We start from the raw sequence: 21049 nt of genomic DNA, 5'->3' as shown, positions 1-21049 counted from the left end.
TGCCTGAACACTCCCACAATAGGAGTCTTTTAATTAATGTTTTGGGGATGTAAGATCTTCCTGCCCCCAGAAGGTTTCTTATTCTCCATCGTTTTTCATTTTTGCTTACTGGTTGTCTTCTATATGTTAGCTCTTCTATAGCTTTTCAAAGGCATTCTAAAGATGGGGTGGGTGGAGACGTTAGATGATACTTCAGATGCTTATTTGTTAGAGCCATCCTCCACCTTCCCCATTTCCACCTCCAATCTGTAGGATTAGGTTAGGTTCAGGGCTTACAGTTAGGAAAGAGCTGCTCTCTGCTCCCCCTTCCCCTAGGGGCAAGCCAAGATGCAGATCCTATTCTAAACACCCATCCCCGTCTTTTTGTTAGTCTGCCTGACCTGAAACAACACTTGCTTTTACAGGACCGTGACACTGCCTTGTCAATGCCCTCAACCTGCCTCCTACCCCCCCCCCTTCAGAATGATTTTCAACCGTGCAGTTGCTCAGCAGTGTGGATGAACGAGCGCGGAGGCTGAGACCGCCCGACTCATCCGCTCCCTGGAAAGCAAACCCGGTGTAACCCAGTGCAGCATTAGCGTCCTCACAGGACCGGAGTCCACCCTCGTCCTTCAAGGCTGAACGCATGATGAATGGTGACGAGGTTGCAGAGGTGAGAATTCTCGTTTCAGAAGCCACTATTCTTTCCCCCTGCATGGAGAGGGGGGACTTCTATTACCTTTTTTTTATTTTTCATACTCTCAAATTGCTCTGTAATTCTAAAGCTTCCTTTGTGAGCTCAAGCTAAGGAGCTGTTCTAAAGCGTTTTAAAAAATAAAATCGGCACTTGCTCACTCATTCCTCTTTCTCTGGAGTAACACAACAGCTCTGCTATGATATGAAATACTGCATCCACTGGTGTAAAAACTTCCGGGGCTCATCTCCCTTCTATCTGGGGCAATCTGCCTTTTTATTAGATCAGATCTGTCTAGAAGTGGACATTAGCCACCTGCAGCTCGCTAGGCTTCTTCTCTAAAGATAAGGCCGTGCCTTTCCTATATCGGAGTCTGTTAACACCCAGTTACAATCCCATTGTGCTTCCCTGGGTGATGTGAGGACTGCTCCAAAGAGTTAGGTTAACGAGGCTGACAGGCCCCTCCTAGCTTGACCCCAGACATTAAAACGTCAATCCCTATGAAAACATGGTACCAGAGATTTTATAAAATTTCTGTAGATGGGTAAACAGTTGCGCAAGTTCTCCATCAGCAGGCTGGAAGAGGGTTTACTACTGACAATGACAGTCTAAGGTTTTCTCAAGCTTCTTCTCTCTGAACTTCAAAAGGGCCAGACTCCCAAAATCAATTCCTACTTTAGTTCTGTCACTAGCATACATTGTAGGCATAAGTAAATGAGGTTGTACGAATACCAAGAGGGAAAGTACTGTGGTTTTCTTTTTTGAAGACTTTTCGAAACTCTTGACTTAAATTCCAAGAGCGATGTCACAGTCTAGAAAACGTTATTACTTTTTAAAATTAATTACTGATCAGTTTAAGGCCATTACGACGTCACAGTAGTGAAACACAAATAGATGCGCTCCAGAGACAAGCCATAGTTTAAACAGTGCCTGGAACCACTGGATTATACTGGTAACAACTTCAAGGGTAACTACCTGTAGTGGCTTTTACAATAATGACAAAATGAACTGGAAACAATCTAGATATTTTACAACAGGGCACGGTTAAGTAAACAATGGTACCGCCACTCTATTGAGTATCAGATGACATTACATATGATAGCTATGAAGCAATATGGAAAAATCCTTGAGAAGGTTAATCAGAAAAAAATAAGATAACATATGCATTATAACATGATACAGCTTTGTAAAAAATAGGTATTAGAAAAAAAGACTGGAAGAAAATGACTGCTGTATTTAGGTGATAGCATCACGGACCATCTCACCATTTTCTACGTTTGTCATGTAGTTATATTATTTTTAATACTATAATTAAAGAGTTTAGCATTTAAATTCCACTGTCCATGAAAAGGTTGATATTTGGATCCATACTGTGCAAAACATCAGGTGGTATTTTTACTTTGCTGGTTAAAGCAATTTTTCCTCATTTTGGCAGCTATGCCATGTGAAAATATGTGTTAAATCTCAATGAATCTTCCACAGGCAACATGCTGGGCTCCTGGCACTTCAAAGGGTTTAAAAACGTGGCAAGGAATCATGCGAGTGCCATCGATTACATACTCTGTAAAGCGAGGCAAGAGGGATACTGGGGCAATATCGGGGAAATGCAGGGTCAAACCCCAAGCGCAGCCCGACAGGATGTTAGCTGCGGACTCCTCGCCACGCAGACTTTCTAAGGAGTGGACAAACACTTGCTCAACTTGTTAGAAGTTCAGGTTGCCCCACTGAACTCGCTGGTGAGGCAGGAAAAGGACCGGCATGGCCTGGCTATGGAGTACAGAAAATTCGAAGTCAACTTTCTGGGCCAGAAGCCACCATTCCACCTTAAACTGTGATGGGTTGGTCACTATATCTGACGAAGCCAAGTACTGAGAGGCAGACCTGATTCATGACTCTCCATTTCATTGTTCCTCTACATTCCAAGCAAAAGAAATTTCATTTCCAAGGGAAAGACACAGTAGTCAGTGCATGGCTTCCTCAGGAAAAACAAAAATCATTTCTGTGACGTCAACTTCCAGATATCCTTTGTTTTTAACATATTTGCTTGGGGGTATTTAACCTCTAAAAATAATTACTTAAAAAATTTCCCCTCTTGTCATATTAATTAGAGGGAATAGGGAAGAGAAGAGAGCCAATCTGAATTCATGCAAGTTTTGTTTACAATTTTCAAGAAGAGGTTTTATTATGTTCTAAGCATATAGAATAATTAAAACAAGCCTAGTAAGGTTTCAGGTAAGAGGTGACTAACTGTAAAGAACAGGTTAAGGGGACTTCCCTGGTGGCGCAGTGGTTAAGAATCCGCCTGCCAGCGCAGGGGACACAGGTTCAATCCCTGGTCCAGGAAGATCCCACATGCCACAGAGCAGCTAAGCCCGTGTGCCACAACTACTGAGCCTGCACTCTACAGCCTGCGAGCCACAACTACTGAGCCCACGTGCCGCAACTACTGAAGCCCGTGTGCCTACAGCCCGTGCTCTGCAACAAGAGAAGCCACTGCCATGAGAAGCTCACGCGCCACAACAAAAAGTAGCCCCCGCTCACCGCAATTAGAGAAAGCCCATGTGCTGCAACAAAGACCCAACGCAGCCAAAAATAAATAAATAAAAAGTAAATTAAAAAAAAGAAGAATAGGTAAGAACAGTATAATTTAGGGGGCTTATCAAGTGGTCAAGTATGGTAGAAACACAGTCTCTTTAACTTCACCTGATAAAACCACTTTTCCTAGAACAAATTCTCACCCAATCCCAATCCTCACTAATAAACTAAAATCTGAGTCACTGAAATTTTGGTGACAGAAAACTTGAGAGCTGTACTTGCAATACCATGTACTGCCAGCAGACTTAATGCCAACACGTGCCTCATTTCTCACCTAGTGATGTGGTCATACAACTCTGAAGCGAGGGAAGGCAGGGAGTTGCTGCCTCCTGAAAAAGAAACCTGAAGAAAAATTGGAAGTGAAGTAGAAATGGAACCTTAAGGTACACAGTTTTTGGCTTTCCCTAATCATTTGCCAAGACATCAACTTCCCTCCATGACAGTCGAAAGTACTGGAAGTTTCAGTTCCATGAGCAAAACTGACTTTCTCATCACTCAACACACCATTGGTGCTGTTGGCATGGTGGACATTCTCTGTCACAGGCCCGCCTTTGGCCAGAGTCCTCCCTTGGGGAGATCCTGGGCATGCGCTGAGCTGTCCACGTTACTGGGAAGTTTCTTCTGCGTTTCTTCTCTTCATGGCATAGTGGCACTCGGAAGTGGTGTTCACCAAGATGCTGACCCCCCTTCCTTCTGGGGACCCCAAGGTGAGCCCACTGAAGGCCTGGGATGCTGCCTGACATGTCATCCTTGTGGAGCGGCCAAAGGCAGCCTCCAGCCCCACTTCTCAACCATCAGACTCTGAGCTAAAGTACCACTGACAGCCCCTCCATCTAAACTTCCATCTCCCAAACCAGCAACATAATGGAGGAGCCAATTAAATGATTATTAATTCATGCTACTTTCCGTAAGCCAGAGGTTCTCATTGCCTTGTGTTCCGTAAACCAGCTTGCCACCTGCCCCAGAAATTTACAGCAATCTTTTATCTCCATTGACTAAGGAGAAAAAAAAAAACATTCACACAGCCCCATACTCAGTGCTTGAGTTGGGATAATGACCCCAGCACGATAGTCACAGAAGCTTCACCACATTGGAAAGTGGTCATTCAGCTCATAATGAAAATGAGATGAAAGGGGCAGTGAGCCCTCTCCACAGCCCCTTCCCCTCAGCTTCTCAGAGGCCTGACACTCCCCTCTAGAAAGCAGAAATGCACAGTTTCCAGAGGGTCAATCTGTGCTCTGGACTTGTGATCCTCTGTGATATACTGTCACTGAATGTGGAGCTGCTCTCGGCATCTGCTTGCAATTCCCTCCCCAGAGGAGAGGCTAAGATTTCGTACTCGCATCTCCTGCAGAGCTATTGCACTTCAGAAGTGGCCAGAGAGCTGGCTAAATTCTCTCCCTCCTTACGGAAAGAAACAGTTCATTTAAAGGGTCTGCTCGGCTGCCAACTTGGTCGCTAAACATGCACAGCTCTGCCTCTCACCAAGCACTTAAAGATGATTCAAAGAGGAATCGGGGAGTCTGTGCACGGCGAAGGCGCACCCAATGGGGTCTCTACACCCTTACACACCCAGAGTCCAGCCCCATGAGGGTAAGAACCTTCTATTCAAAACACAGTCCTGGTTTCAGTTAAGTGCAGGCTACACTGCTCCTGCATGTCTCTTGGAAGCATTTTAGAGAAGTACTCAAAAAGGAGAAGAACATGCCTAGGTAGGTAGAGCGAGACACACAGGTCTCATCCACTTACCAGACATGTCTTCCTGTTTCCATGAAGGATTTCAAAGAACACTTGAGTTATACTGCAGATGGGTATTACTGATGCTCGGGGAATGGTTCATTATTTTTCTCCTCCAACTCAAAGATGAACCAGATAGGTCAGCACTTTGAAAATCCAGAAGCTCTTCAGTGTTGTTTCTGTTGTTGTTATTAGTTTGCTTTTTATTTGGAAATATAGATTCACAGGAAGTTGCAAGATTAGTACAGAGAGGTCCGTTTCCCCTTCGCCTAGGTGTTTCTTTTTAACCAGGGTTTAGATAAAGATTGCTGGGTTTCTCAGATGGAGAGATATACCATGTTCTTGGAGTGGAAGGATCAACACTGTGAAAATGACTCTACTACCCAAAGCAATCTACAGATTCAATGCAATCCCTATCAAACTACCAATGGCATTTTTCACAGAACTAGAACAAAAGAATTTCACAATTTGTATGGAAACACAAAAGACCCCAAATAGCCAAAGCAATCTTGAGAAAGAAAAACGGAGCTGGAGGAATCAGGTTCCTGGACTTCAGACTACACTACAAAGCTACAGTCATCAAGACAGTATGGCACTGGCACAAAAACAGAAATACAGATCAATGGAACAGGATAGAAAGCCCAGAGATAAACCCACATACATATGGTCACCTCAATTTTGATAAATGAGGCAAGAATGTACAATGGAGAAAAGACAGCCTCTTCAGTAAGTGATGCTGGGAAAACTGGACAGCTACAGGTAAAAGAATGAAATCAGAACACTCCCTAACACCATACACACAAAAAAACTCAAAATGGATTAAAGACCTAAATGTAAGGCCAAGACACTACAAAACTCTTAGAGGAAAATACAGGCAGAACACTCTATGACATAACTCACAGCAAGACCTTTTTTGACCCATCTCCTAGAGAAATGGAAATGAAAACAAAAAAAAACAAATGGGACCTAATGAAACTTAAAAGCTTTTGCACAGCGAAGGAAAATATAAACAAGACAAAAAGACAACCCTCAGAATGGGGGAAAATATTTGCAAACGAAGCAACAGACAAAGGATTAATCTCCAAAATATATAAGCAGCTCATGCAGCTCAATATCAAAAAAGCAAACAACCCAATCCAAAAATGGGCAGAAGACCTAAATAGACATTTCTCCAAAGAAGATACACAGATTGCCAACAAACACATGAAAGAATGCTCAACATCACTAATTATTAGAGAAATGCAAATCAAACCTACAATGAGGTATCACCTCACACCAGTCAGAATGGCCATCATCAAAAAATCTACAAACAATAAATGCTGGAGAGGGTGTGGAGAAAAGGGAACCCTCTTGCACTGTTGGTGGGAATGTAAATTGATACAGCCACTATGGAGAACAGTATGGAGGTTCCTTAAAAAACTACAAATAGAACTACCATACGACCCAGCAATCCCACTACTGGGCATATACCTTGAGAAAACCACAATTCAAAAAGAGTCAGGTACCACAATGTTCACTGCAGCTCTATTTACAATAGCCAGGACATGGAAGCAACCTAAGTGTCCATCAACAGATGAATGGATAAAGAAGATGTGGCACATATATATATATATATAATGGAATATTACTCAGCCACGAAAAGAAGCGAAACTGAGTTATTTGTAGTCAGGGAGATGAACCCAGAATCTGTCATACAGAGTGAAGTAGGTCACAAAGAGAAAAACAAATACCGTATGCTAACACATATATATGGAATCTAAAAAAAGAAAAATGGTTATGAAGAACCTAGGGGCAGGACAGGAATAGAGACGCAGATGTAGAGAATGGACTTGAGGACACGGGGAGGGGGAAGGGTAAGCTGGGACCGAAGTGAAAGAGCGTCAAGGACATATATACACTACCAAATTTAAAATAGATAGCTAGTGGGAAGCAGCCACATAGCACAGGGAGATCCGTTTGGTGCTTTGTGACCACCTAGAGGGGTGGTATAGGGAGGGTGGGAGGGAGATGCAAGAGGGAGGAGATACGAGGATATATGTATACGTATAGCTGATTCACTTTGTTATAAAGCAGAAACTAACACACCATTGTAAAGCAATTATACTCCAATAAAGATGTTTTAAAAAAAAAAAATCCACCTTCCAATGCAGGAGATGCGGGTTCGATCCCTGGTCAGGGAACTAAGATCCCACATGCCACAGGAAAACTAAGCCCGTGCGCTGCAACTAGAGAGAAGCCATCGCACCACAACTAGAGAGGAGCCTGCACGCCACAACAAAAGATCCCGCGTGCCGCAACTAAGACCCGATGTAGCCAAAAATAAATAAAATAAAATAAAATAAAACGGGGAGTTTCATACAAAGCAGAAGGACAAGGACCTCCAGATAAGTGGAAAAATCTGGCAACAGGATCTTCATTCCTATGCAGTAGCCGTGGGCTGGAGCCGATGCCCCGTGCCCTCTGGCTTGCCCCACCCTCCCCTGATACTGGGCATTCCTTCATTCCGTCTACCAGCCTCTATGTGTGACACTTAATTTGGGAGATGGGGCTCGAGGAGGAGACAGGAGCGAAAAGAAGAATCTTAGAAAGGGCAGACGGACTGAAGAGGCGGCTGAGGAAAAGGGAGTAGGAGAAGGAGAGGCATCCACAGGGGCCCAGAGGCTGGAAGCTGATCCCAGGAAGGCTGCCCCAGGAGGAGGCAGGGACTGTCATCCCAAGAAGAATCAGTAGCTGAACCTGGGAAAGGAAATCCTTGTTTCATTGCCTGAGTTCATTGTCTGCTCCCTGACACAGAGCCCCTAAATCCCTTGAAATTTCCTGGGTGACAGGAGTATCTTTTGTTCCAATGAGGTGACTCTGAGTGGTCACCAGAAAGACCAAGCCGTGGTTAGAAGCTTGGGATCTTCAATCTCACCTCCCACCCTTCAGGAAGGGGAGGGGGTTGGAGACGGAGTTAAATGATCCATCATCCCTACTTGATGAAGCCTCCATAAAAATCCCAAAATTTTTAAACATTCCAGGTTGGCACACCCCAACTCCGTGGGGACGGAAACTCCTGCACTCAGGATCCTTCCAGACCTTGCCCTATGTGTCTCTTCATCTGACTGTTCATCTGCTATCTTTTATCATACCATTCGTTAAATCATAAGCTGGTAAAAAAAAAAACAGAACAAAAAAACATTGCTGGGTTTTTGATCACTCTTCATCATGACCACATGTCTCCTCCTCTCCCACTCCTGCAATCCGGGATTCCATCGGCCAAGACCAGGACTCGTGCCTCTTCTACACACTTCTGTCTTTGAGGAAAGCTCAGTTCCTTCCTCACGCGGCGGGGGCTCAGGGCCTTGCCATCCGGTTAAAGGAGACGTAAGTCTCAAACTTCACGCACATCACAGAGGTCAGAGCCCCAACATTTTCAAACTCAACTGTGAGTCAGAAATCCTCTGGAAGGCTTGCTAACACACAGAAGGCAGGCCCCACCCCCCTAGCATAGGTCTGATTCAGAGAATCTGCATTTCCAGTGAGTTCCCAGGTGATGCTGATGGTCTGACCACATTTTGAGAACCGCTGTCAGAGCCAAAGCTTTCTGTAATTGGTAGGAACCATACCACCTTGTGGCTGGACTAGAATTAAATAAGGGGGCCTGCAGGCGTGGGCGGATCTGGCCGTTCACTTTCAAATGACTCTTGCTGAAAATGCTATTCTCATCATCTATACTCGGGGACAAAAGCCAGGCCTGGTCTCAAAGCCCGATGTTTTCCCCCTCAGGCCAAAGGTGAAAGATTAAATATGGCTGTCCCTCAGGGAACCTGCCTCCTCTAAACCAACACAGACACATTTTCAAAGCCAGAAATTCAGAAGGAATAACCTCTACGTGTTCTGTTAGCAGTGTAATCCAGAATAATGACAGACTGCCTTGCTTATGAAAGTCTCGGTCTTTCCACGTGTCCTGGAGAACCTCTGTGAAAAGGACAAACACCTCTGGGCTCTTTCCACTTTGCAGGAAGAGGAAGCCTCTTTTTGGTGCTGGCTTCCCAGGTCTTGGCACCTGCAGGCCACACCAGCCCGAGGCGCCCTTTGCTTCGGCCCTGGGAAGAATGCAGAGACCCACACCGGCCCCTGTGTCCGCGAGTCGGCACTCTGGGAATGGGGGGTCAGGCCGCGCTTTCCCAGCGAGCGGCCAGGGTGCGACGGCGGGCCCATGCTGAGTGCTGGCTGCCGCCGCTTGTCTGCAGCTTCGGGGAAAAAAGTAGTGCTAAGTCCCACATCAGAGGCATCAATCTGTTGTACTAATTCCTTGTTGAAATATGCATAAGGCTGCTTAACTACACTGATTTGCGCTCCCAAAAGGCCATCCCGCAATTCAGTTTCAAGATACCTTACTCCCTCTGTGTCAGGTTTATGAATGAACCACCAGTCAAAACAGAGCCACCAGCCACCACTTCGTTTAGACCAACATCAGCTGTCGGAGTACTCGTAACTTCTAAACGTCGGGCTGCCACCCAGAAGCCAGGGACCAAAGGGGCCAAGACCCAATTCTTCACTTCGAGGTATCAAATCAGCCTGCCTGCCTGTGGCCTCTTGTCAGCTTCCCCAGAGTGCCCTGTCTTGCCCTGCAGAGCCCCTGAGCTGTGCACAGATGCCATCTGCAGCTGTGGGCACAGTGCCCGGTGAGGATGGGGCGCAGTCGGCGGGCACCTCGGGGTCTGCATTATCACTCTGCCCTCTGGCTTCATTACAGGATTGTGACAACCGTGGACTTGGAAAAAGCTAGAACAGGGAGAACCTTAGAGACACTTGAATTAACAGAAAAAAGTACAGAGGTGCGAGATGTAGGTCAAAACAAGAGGTGATGTGGGTCATGCTGGGACCAGGCTGCAGTTAATTAACAGAAGCTCATCCATCAACTCCAATATTAATTAGGTTAGTCAGAGCCTCTGGGCCCCGCACAGCACAGACTCCCAGAGACCAGGCGAGAAGGGTACTCTTCCAGGGTTTCCTCCACTCCAAACCTATCTTCATAAGATACTTAACGAAATTTTAAGAGTCAAATGGAACTTATGACAATAAAAACATACAATCTGGGTCCAGCATGGTGACAGACACAAAGAGCCCTGCCCTTCACTTCTCTGCACCCTTACAAATCAGCTCTTCCCCAGGACCCACCGAGGATTTCTCTTCGCTCATTCAGGTTAGCAGGAGCGTGAGAATCTGTAATGGGCGAGAAAAACGTCACTCAGGTCCCCGGAAGGGCTGGAAAATGGGAATGACTCTCCACTTTCCCCTGCAGGTTTCAAGTACCAAGCAGAATGGAAAGGTCTCCTCTTGGAGTTTGGAAAGCACAGAGGGGGAGCCCCACACCGAGTAATGTTTACGTCAGCATTTCTCTCACCACCACGCTCCAAAGGCTGTGTTTGCTCACAGCCTGCAAAGGCCCAGGACGGCCCATGTGTGTGAAGGGGCGGGGGAGGCAGTTCGGGGGCACCACTCCTCCGTAACTCCTGTGTTTCCCTGGCCAAGTTCTCTTTACACAGAGGCATCGCACCCCCTCCCCCCGCTAAGGAACACAGCACATGGCTTGCAGGGCTGCCACAACCTGGCTCAAGTCCCGGCTGTGTGACCTTGAGCATTTCAGTTGACTACACTGGACTTTCAGCTTCCATGTCTGTCAGCAGGAGGACCGCGTCCACTCACAGGGCTTCTGGGAGGCTAGCAAGAGAGATTAGGCACACGAAGCCCACCAGGGTCAAGCACACAGCGAGAGCTCAAACATTTGTTGCTATGGTTTCATTTTTAGAAGTGTCTCTGGGAAATAATATAGGTGTATGTGTGGCCACATAACCACAGAGTGAGGGGAGAGGCCTGGTTTCAAGGACACGCAAAGACACCCTAAATTTGCCTTTTCCGTAAATCAACGCGGAAGCATTCTACTCACCCCATGGGTTTAATATCTAAAAAGCAGAAAGTTGAATAACTTGCACTTTCAAGTGTTTATGGTTATGCTGTTTTACCAACTGATTGCTAATGAAACATCCAAACAGTATTAAGCACTTGCTAGATGCTAGCGATTACAAAAATGCATGAATGTGGGGTTGGGGAGAGATGCATAGGCAGAGCACAGAAGATTTTTAGGGCAATAAAAATACTCTGTATGATATTATAGTGATGGTTCTATGTCATTATACATTTGTCCAAACCCACAGAATGTACATCAAGAGTGAATCGTAAGGTAAACTGTGGACTTTGGATGATTATGACGGATCAATGTAGGTTCATCACTGGTTAAAAAAAAAAAAAAAGTACCATCCTGGTAGGTGATGTTGATAATGGGGGAGCTATGCGTGTCGGGGGCTGGGGAGCAGGACAGAGGGTATACGGGAAATCCCTGCGCCTCCCTCTCAAGTTCGTTGTAAACCTAAAACAGCTCTAAAAAAACCAGTCTTTTAAAAAAACAAAGATGAATGAATGCCACATGGCCCTGACCATAAAGAGGTGACAATTCTGACAACTAGAGAAACAGGATTTTCAAGTCTTCTCCAATCTTCGTATAGTAAGAGAAAGCTACCAGGTCATGTGTTCTTCAGCTTTCTAATCGGGGGGGATATATCCCTGACCCAGAGGGCACATTGCACTTTGATCACAGATCTGACCCCTAGGAGTCAGATGAGTTTTAGTTCTCTAGCTGCTGGATAAAGATAATGTTGGACCCAGGAAGAATGTGAGAGCCTAACAAAAGTGCTCTGATATCCCCTGAGAAAGGCGCCATAGTATTTTTTTTAGACTCATGATCATGATTCTGATAACAGAGGTGCTTCCCCCAACAGCACAAAAGCTAAAACTGAAACAAAGCAAGAAGATCAACATGGCCGTGTAGCAATAATATGCAAATCTATAAGTTATTTTCTACAGCGATGAAAAATAATTTGCTCCTTAATCTACATTTTCACTGCTCCCTATCTATATACCTTGATGATAATTCTCATTACACTGTTACCATAGTTATATGATTGCATATAACATCCTTTCTAGAAAGTGAGTTCCAGTTACTTTTTTTTTGTATAACCCATATCTGCATTAGATATCTGCACAAAAAATATTTGCTCAACTGATGTGGTGCCTATGTCTCTTATGACTTAAATATAAATTCTCAAGGCCAAGATGGCTGAATTACTAGAATTCGGGCAAGTCCAGATACATGCCATACCCTGTATCTATTTTTGCTTCTCAACATAAAAATAGTTCAGATGGTTTGTTTTCAACTGTGAGACAGAATTCTGCCTGCAGTGACTTAAGCAGCCAAGTTATACTGAAAGTGGCCTGGAACAAAAAGAGCGTGGGGAGTGGAGGTGGGGGAAGGGAACAAGTGGACTCCGGAAAAGCCGACTTAGCCACACACTTCCCATCTGTGTGTGAAAACGTAAAACCAAAAATGCATTCCATTGGCGAGAACGGGAACCACAGAGGGGCCATGCAGGCCAGGCTACCAGCATTCCCTCACACGTACCCTACTGCAAAGACACATCTACCTTTGGGTGAGGTGGAGAGATGGAACCAAGTCCGAAAGGACACAGAATTAGGCCAAAATGATTTTCGTAGAGGCAGTGAATGGCCTGGTTTCCAGCAAACAACGGGGCTGGGACATGGAGAGCCACTCAAAGACACCCTCGTGAGTCTCCAAAGATTGATGTCCTCATCACCGGGCTCTGACAGCTCAGTGAGATGGGGCCCAGTAACAGTGGACCAGGTGAGAGCTTCAGTGTTCTGATGCCCCACCAAGAAAGGCCGTGTGGTACTATCTAACCTTCACGGAAGAAGGCTGGGGGGCCCATGGGAACTCTGTCCAGGCTCCTGGCCCACGCTCTCTCCACCAGCCAGAGACCAGGAACATCCTTGCAAGCTATGAGCATTCTGACCTTAGAAATTAATGTTTTCCAAGATTCTACACTACTGTACAACTGTCCCTCCTCCAATCATATTTTTAAGAAGTTCCAGAACTGCAAGAACCCATTTAGTCCAAACCTGCCACTTGACAGATTGTGAAACTGAGGTCCAGAGACCAAGTTCGCGTGGCTTATCTCAGTGGCAGGACTGGGCCCTGAGCCCTGGGCTTCTGCCTTCTCATAGTGCAGAGTGCTTCCTCTCAGCACATGCCTTGTCTTGTCTTTATGGACTCAGTCTTTTCAAAAAAGTATTGTTTCAGCCCCTTTCCTTTCTCCGCCACAGATTACATTTCAGGCACTCAGTTCCCCATACAATGGCATCGCTATTTATACAGAGCTGTAAACAACAGGGAGAAGAGGGGGAGGGGCTGGTAATAGAGTTCCACCAGGATGTTCCTGACCTGCTTTTTTTCAACCTCAGTAATTAGAAAGGCAGTGGGTCTGCAGGAATTATTCATACGCAGCAAGAGCCATACACTATACATTTATGTTAAACATGTCAAACCCGATTGAAATCATGCCTGCCAGCACCATATTCCATAAACACACTTTTCCCTAACAGTTGCCCAGACCTTGCCAGCCCATTAAGACGTCCCTTAATAGCAGTCTTCCATAGATTCAGATCAGGGATGCTCCGCTGCACTAATTGCTGTGTGTTAGGTGAGCATCATGGATTTAAAAAAAATTAATAAAATAAAATCCCTTCAAGCTATTCCCCTAGAAAAGCAGTGCTCAAACTACAATTCCAAACCAAAATTTTACAAAAATACAAACATGGACATCAGTTAGGGATTTCTGAAGCATTATGTTGTCATTTTAAGTTGGAGTGTTGCCCCATCTTTGTTTGTTTTTTAAAATCACAATATCCCCCAGGTCATCTTGTCTCAAATTAGCTTAACTAGACCCAGCCTAGTGCTCCGTGGCTAGAAACCATGGCGGCTACAGGAGTTAAATAACCATCTTGCTATGATTATTTGCCAAGGGTTCAATTTTTTCCCCTAATTATTGGTGATAAAGCATTACATTAATTGTATATCACTTAATTTATAGCAATTAATGATTGATTGGATAATCACTGCATTAATTATTGTTCAGTTGCTGACACTGGGGGCTCTTCAATCTACAACACACACTTTTAAATCCACACTGCTAAAAGAGAACAAGCGATCGCTTTCACATTTTAAAAGAGAAAACCGCAAAGTTGGATGGTGGAAATGGCTGTGCATTAAGGAAGAGGCTTTGAATCAAAGACCCTTTCCGCACCCTCTGGTGGCCCACAGGAGCACTTTACACTTGCCTTGAGTAGACGTGACCCGAGGTGTCTACTAAGGACTCGTCCATGTGCCACCACGTCCCATCGTGGAACCCAGGCTGCGGCTGGTGGGTGTCACTTGTCTGTGTTCCAAGGCTCCCAGGGGCCAAGGTCATTGGCTAACTGGTGGGCTTCCTGACTCCAAATATAGAGAGTTCTTTCCACTTCACCAACCTGCTTTCAGACTGAGCATGACGCTGCCTTACTATGAGTCATGTTCGTGGCTGACAGTCCCACTCGTTTCGAACATACAGGTGGCAGTCGTGTTACTGTTTTCCACTGCACAACTTTAGGAGGGTGCTGTTCTCTACACTCAGAATGGGGGTGAAAATGGGATCAAATGATTAGACTGAAAAAGTCCATTCTTGGAGAGATGTATAATGAACTCCTAAGAGCTCGGGCTCTGTCCTAAGAGCATGTGGAAGAGCCAGTACGCAAAGCCGAACCTGCTCGTATGTCTTTTGGCAACTCGCGCGAGCTCTCCCAGGCTCCATTCACTTATCTACAAAATGGCGGGGGGGGGGGGGGGACGACAAGGGGGTGGTTCCTTCCAGTATCTATTTCATGGCATTGGGGGTGAGAATCAAGTGAAATAATCGTATATAAAGCAGTGCTGCCCAACTCTTCTTCATATGGCAGCACACACAGAAAACCATAGCTAATTAGTATCAACAGATGAAGTTGCACTTGCCCCTGGCTGGAGCAGCCCCTGGCCTCGGCAGGCCAACCCAAGGGCTATGGAGATCAGTATCTGTGACCATTCATGGCACGTTGGCTGGGCAGGACAGGTGCAATCTGGCACGCAGTTACAGCTCGATGTAGCCAGCATAATAACGGGAAAGTACAATGAGAGCTGCAGACACATTCTTTCAAAGTTGGTTTTGCTCCTGCTGAGTATCTCTAGCTGCACTGGCCAATATGGTAGCTGCTAGCCACAGGCTACTGAACTTTAAATTCACTGAAATTAAGTAAAATTTAAAATTGAGCTCCTCAGTGATGCTGGCTACATGTCAAGCACTGAATAGCCCTGCGTGGCTAGCGGCTGCTGTACTGTACAGTGTAGATGCAGAACATTTTTACTGTTTATTCTGTCTGATGACCATGGGTGTTCCTGAAGTACCCAGTAGACTGTACGCTCCCTGAAGGCAAGGCCTGTAATCTCAAGGAACTTGTGATCAGTGGAACTCTGCCCACTGCCCCGCGTGTGGCAGGGACCCAACCACTGACCATGGGATTGATGCTCTCGTGCATGAAATCACTATCCTGCTTGTCTTGCTGCCACTCAAGGTAAAAGACCTGCCTCCTAAATAAAAGAAGCCCAAAGAGGGTCCACTGCCAACAGACATAACAAAGGAAATCAGGATAACCAGGGCACCTACCGGGCACCGGTGGGGGACCACGGACACCTAAGGGGACAGGAGGAATCCCCAGTGACCAGCTTGTGGGATCTTGGTTCCCAGGCTGGAGGTCAGGCCCGAGCTCCTGTGGTGGGAGCTCCGCGTCTAAACCGTTAGACTAACAGAGAACCTCAGACCCCAGGGAATATTAATCGGAGTGAGGGCTCCCAGAGGTCCTCATCTCAGCACCAAGACCCAGCTCTACCTAACTGCCTACAAACTCCAGTGCCAGACGCCTGAGGCCAAAGAACCACTAAACAGGAATACAGCCCCACCCATCAAAAAATAAATCAAATGACAAAAAAATATGTTACAAAGGAGCAAGATAAAAACCTACAAGACCAAATAAATGAAGATGAAATAGACAAACTACCTGAAAAAGAATTCAGAGTAATGAGAGTAAAGATGATCCAAAATCTTGGACAAAATGGAGAAAATACAAGAAATATTTAACAAGGATCTAGAAGAACTAAACAGCAAACAAACAGTGAAGAACAACACAATAACTGAAATTAAAAATACTCTAGACGGAATCAATAGCAGAATAACTGAGGCAGAAGAAGGGATAAGTGAGCCGGAAGATAAAATGGCGGAAGTAACTGCCAGGGAGCAGAATAAAGAAAAAAGAATGAAAAGAATTGAGGACAGTCTCTGAGCCTCTGGGACAACACTAAACTCACCAACATTCGAATTACAGGGCTCCCAGAAAAAGAAGAGAAAAAGAAAGGGACTGAGAAAGTATTTCAAGACATTATAGCTGAAAACTTCCCTAACATGGGAAAGGAAATAGTCAAGTCCAGAGAGTCCCATACAGGATAAACCCAAAGAGAAACACACCAAGACACATATTAATCAAACTGTCAAAAACTAAATACTAAGAAAAAATATTAAAAGCAGCAAGGGAAAAGCAGCAAGTAACATACAAGGGAATCCCCATAAAGTTAACAGCTGATCTTTCAGCAGAAATTCAGCAAACCAGAAGGGAGTGGCAGGACATATTTAAAGTGATGAAAGGGAAACACCTACAACCAAGATTACTCTATCCAGCACGGATCTCATTCAGATTCAACGGAGAAATTAAAAACTTTACAGACAAGCAAAAATTAAGAGAATTCAGCACCAGCAAACCAGCTTTATATCAAATCCTAAAGGAACTTCTCTAGGCAGGAAACACAAGAGAAGGAAAGGACCTACAATAACAAACCCAAAACAATTAAGAAAATGGTAATAGGAACATACACATCGATAATTACCTTAAATGTAAATGGATTACAATGCTCCAACCCAAAGACACAGACTGGCTGAATGGATACAAAAACAAGACTTGTATACATGCTGTCTACAAGAGACCCACTTCAGACCTAGGGACACATACAGACTGAAAGTGAGGGGATGGAAAAATATATACCATGCACGTGGAAATAAGAAGAAAGTTGGAGTAGCAGTTTTCGTACGAGACAAAGCAGACTTTGAAATAAAGACTATTACAAGAGACAAAGAAGGACACTACATAATGATCAAGGGATCAATCCAAGAAGAAGATATAACAATGGTAAATATTTATGCACTCAACATAGGAGCACCTCAATACATAAGGCAAATGCTAACAGCCATAAAAGGGAAAATTGACAGTAATACAATCATAGTAGGGGACTTTAACACCCCACTTTCACCAATGGACAGATCATGCAAAATGATAATAAATACGGAAACACAAGCTTTAAGTGACACATTAGACAAGATGAACTTAATTGATATTTATAGGACATTCCATCCAAAAACAACAGAATACACTTTCTTCTCAAGTGCTCATGGAACATTCTCCAGGATAGACCATATCTTGGGTCACAGATCAAGCAGTGGTAAATTTAAGAAAATTGAAATCGTATCAAGTATCTTTTCCGACCACAACGCTATAAGACTAGATAGAAATTACTGTAAAAAATACAAACACATGGAGGTTAAACAATACAGTACTAAATAACCAAGAGATCACTGAAGAAATCAAAGAGGAAATCAAAATATACCTAGAAACAAATGACAATGAAAACACAACAACCCAAAACCTATGGGATGCAGCAAAAGCAGTTCTAAGAGGGAAGGTTATAGCTATACATCCTACCTCAAGAAACAAGAAGCATCTCAAATAAACAACCTAAACTTACACGTAAAGCAATTAGAGAAAGAAGAACAAAATAAAACCCAAGGTTAGCAGAACAAAAGAAATCATAAAGATCAGATCAGAAATAAATGAAATAGAAACAAAGAAAACAATAGCAAAGATCAATAAAACTAAAAGCTGGTTCTTTGAGAAGATAAACAAAATGGATATACCATTAGCCAGACTCATCAAGAAAAAAAGGGAGAAGACTCAAATCAATAGAATTAGAAATGAGAAAGGAGAAGTAACAACTGACACTGCAGAAATACAAAGGATCATGAGAGATTACTAAAAGCAACTATACGCCAATAAAATGGACAACCTGGAAGAAATTGACAAATTCTTAGAAAAGCACAACTTTCTGAGACTGAACCAGGAAGAAATAGAAAATGTAAAGAGACCAATCACAAGCACTGAAATTGAAATTGTGATTAAAAATCTTCCAACAAACAAAAGCCCAGGACCAGATGGCTTCACAGGCAAATTCTGTCAAACATTTAGAGAAGAGCTAACACCTATCCTTCTCAAACTCTTCCAAAATATAGCAGACGGAGGTACACTCCCAAACTCATTCAACGAGGCCACCATCACCCTGACACCGAAACCAGACAAAGATGTCACAAAAATAGAAAACTACAGGCCAATATCTCTGATGAACATAGATACAAAACTCCTCAACAAAATACTAGCAAACAGAATCCAACAGCACATTAAAAGGATCATACACCATGATCAAGTGGGGTTTATCCCAGGAATGCAAGGATTCTTCAATATACGCAAATCAATCAATGTGATACACCATATTAACAAATTGAAAGATAAAAACCACATGATAATCTCAACAGATGCAGAAAAAGCTTTCGACAAAATTCAACACCCATTTATGATAAAAACTCTCCAGAAAGTAGGCATAGAGGGAACCTACCTCAACATAATAAAGGCCACATATGACAAACCCACAGCCAACATCGTTCTCGATGATGAAAAACTGGAACCATTTCCTCTAAGATCAGGAACAAGACAAGGTTGCCCACCCTCACCACTATTATTCAACATAGTTTTGGAAGTTTTAGCCACAGCAATGAGAGAAGAAAAAGAAATTAAAGGAATCCAAATCGGAAAAGAAGAAGTAACACACTGTCACTGTTTGAGATACCATGATACTAAACATGGAGAATCCTAAAGATGCTACCAGAAAACGACTAGAGCTGATCAGTGAATTTGGTAGAGTAGCAGGATACAAAATTAATGCAGAGATCTCTTGCATTCCTATACACTAATGATGAAAAATCTGAAAGAGAAATTAAGGAAACACTCCCATTTACCATTGCAACAAAAAGAATAAAATACCTAGGAATAAACCTACCTAAGGAAACAAAAAACCTGTATGCAGAAAACTGTAAGACACTGATGAAAGAAATTAAAGATGATACAAACAGATGGAGAGATATACCATGTTCTTGGACTGGAAGAATCAACATTGTGAAAATGACTCTACTACCCAAAGCAATCTACAGATTCAATGCAATCCCTATCAAACTACCAATGGCATTTTTCACAGAACTAGAACAAAAGAATTTCACAATTTGTATGGAAACACAAAAGACCTCGAATAGCCAAAGCAATCTTGAGAAAGAAAAACGGAGCTGAAGGAGTCAGGCTCTCTGACTTCAGACTATACTACAAAGATACAGTCATCAAGACAGTATGGTACTGGCACAAAAACAGAAATATAGATCAATGGAACGGGATAGAAAGCCCAGAGATAAACCCATGCACATATGGTCACCTTATGTTTGATAAAAGAGGCAAGAGCATACAATGGAGAAAAGACAGCTTCTTCAATAAGTGGTGCTGGGAAAGCTGGACAGGTACATGAAAAAATATGAAATTAGAACACTTCCTAACACCATACTCAAAAAAACCCTCAAAATAGATTAAAGACATAAGGCCAGACACTGTAAAACTCTTAGAGGAAAACATAGGCAGAACACTCTGTGACATAAATGACAGCAAGATCCTTTTTGACCCACCTCCTAGAGAAATAGAAATAAAAATAAACAAATGGAACCTAATGAAACTTAAAAGCTTTTGCACAGCAAAGGAAACCATAAACAAGACCAAAAGACAACCCTCAGAATGGGAGAAAATATTTGCAAATGAAGCAACTGACAAAGGATTAATCTCCAAAATTTACAAGCAGCTCATGCAGCTCAATATCAAAATAACAAACAACCCAATCCAAAAATGGGCAGAAGACCTAAATAGACATTTCTCCAAAGAAGATATACAGATTGCCACCAAACACATGAAAGAATGCTCAACGTCATTAATCATTAGAGAAATGCAAATCAAAACTACAATGAGATATCATCTCACACTGGTCAGACTGGCCATCATCAAAAAAATCTACAAACAAGAAATGCTGGAGAGGGTGTGGAGAAAAGGGAACTCTCCTACACTGTTGGTGGGAATGTAAATTGATACAGTCACTATGGAGGATGGTATGAAGGTTCCTTAAAAAACTACAAATAGAACTACCATATGACCCAGGAATCCCACTACTGGGCACATACGCTGAGAAAACCATAATTCAAAAAGAGTCATATACCACAATGTTCACTGCAGCTCTATTTACAATAGCCAGGACATGGAAGCAACCTAAGTGTCCATCGACAGATGAATGGATAAAGAAGATGTGGCACATATATACAATGGAATATTACTCAGCCATAAAAAGAAATGAAATTGAGTTATTTGTAGTGAGGTGGATGGACCTAGAGTCTGCCATACAGAGTGAAGGAAGTCACAAAGAGAAGAACAAATACCATATGCTAACACATATATATGGAATCTAAAAAAAAAAAATGGTTCTGATGAACCGAGGGGCAGGACGGGAATAAAGATGCAGACGTGCAGAATGGACTTGAGGACACGGGGAGGGGGAAGGGTAAACTGGGAGGAAGTGAGAGAGAGCATTGACATATATACATTACCAAATGTAAAACAGATAGCTAGTGGGAAGCAGCTGCATAGCACAGGGAGATCAGCTCGGTGCTTTGTGACCACCTAGAGGGGTGGGATAGGGAGGGTGGGAGGGAGATGCAAGAGGGAGGGGATATGGGATATAGGTATGCATATAGCTGATTCACTTTGTTATACAGCAGGAACTAACACACCATTGTAAAGCAATTATACTCCAATAAAGATGTTTAAAAAAAGAATAAAATAAAT

General features: G+C 43.6%; 1 protein-coding gene and 1 long non-coding RNA gene across 6 annotated transcripts in view; one reads left to right on the top strand and one right to left on the bottom strand.

Moving 5' to 3' along the window:
* ZFHX3 (zinc finger homeobox 3) overlaps positions 1–21049 on the bottom strand; it is a 280930-nt gene that overhangs the window by 28684 nt on the left and 231197 nt on the right. The gene's annotated exons all lie outside the window — the stretch shown is intronic.
* LOC132510348 (uncharacterized) overlaps positions 1–21049 on the top strand; it is a 57355-nt gene that overhangs the window by 23836 nt on the left and 12470 nt on the right. The window contains exon 5 of the long non-coding RNA XR_009537288.1: positions 405–652. This is a non-coding gene — a long non-coding RNA (uncharacterized LOC132510348). The remainder of the gene's footprint in view (positions 1–404; positions 653–21049) is intronic.

This window comes from Lagenorhynchus albirostris, chromosome 19 (genome assembly GCF_949774975.1).
Source record: "Lagenorhynchus albirostris chromosome 19, mLagAlb1.1, whole genome shotgun sequence".
Classification (NCBI taxonomy): Eukaryota; Metazoa; Chordata; class Mammalia; order Artiodactyla; family Delphinidae; genus Lagenorhynchus; species Lagenorhynchus albirostris.
Note: the sequence above shows the minus strand (reverse complement) of the source record. Positions and strands in the feature narration are given on the sequence as shown.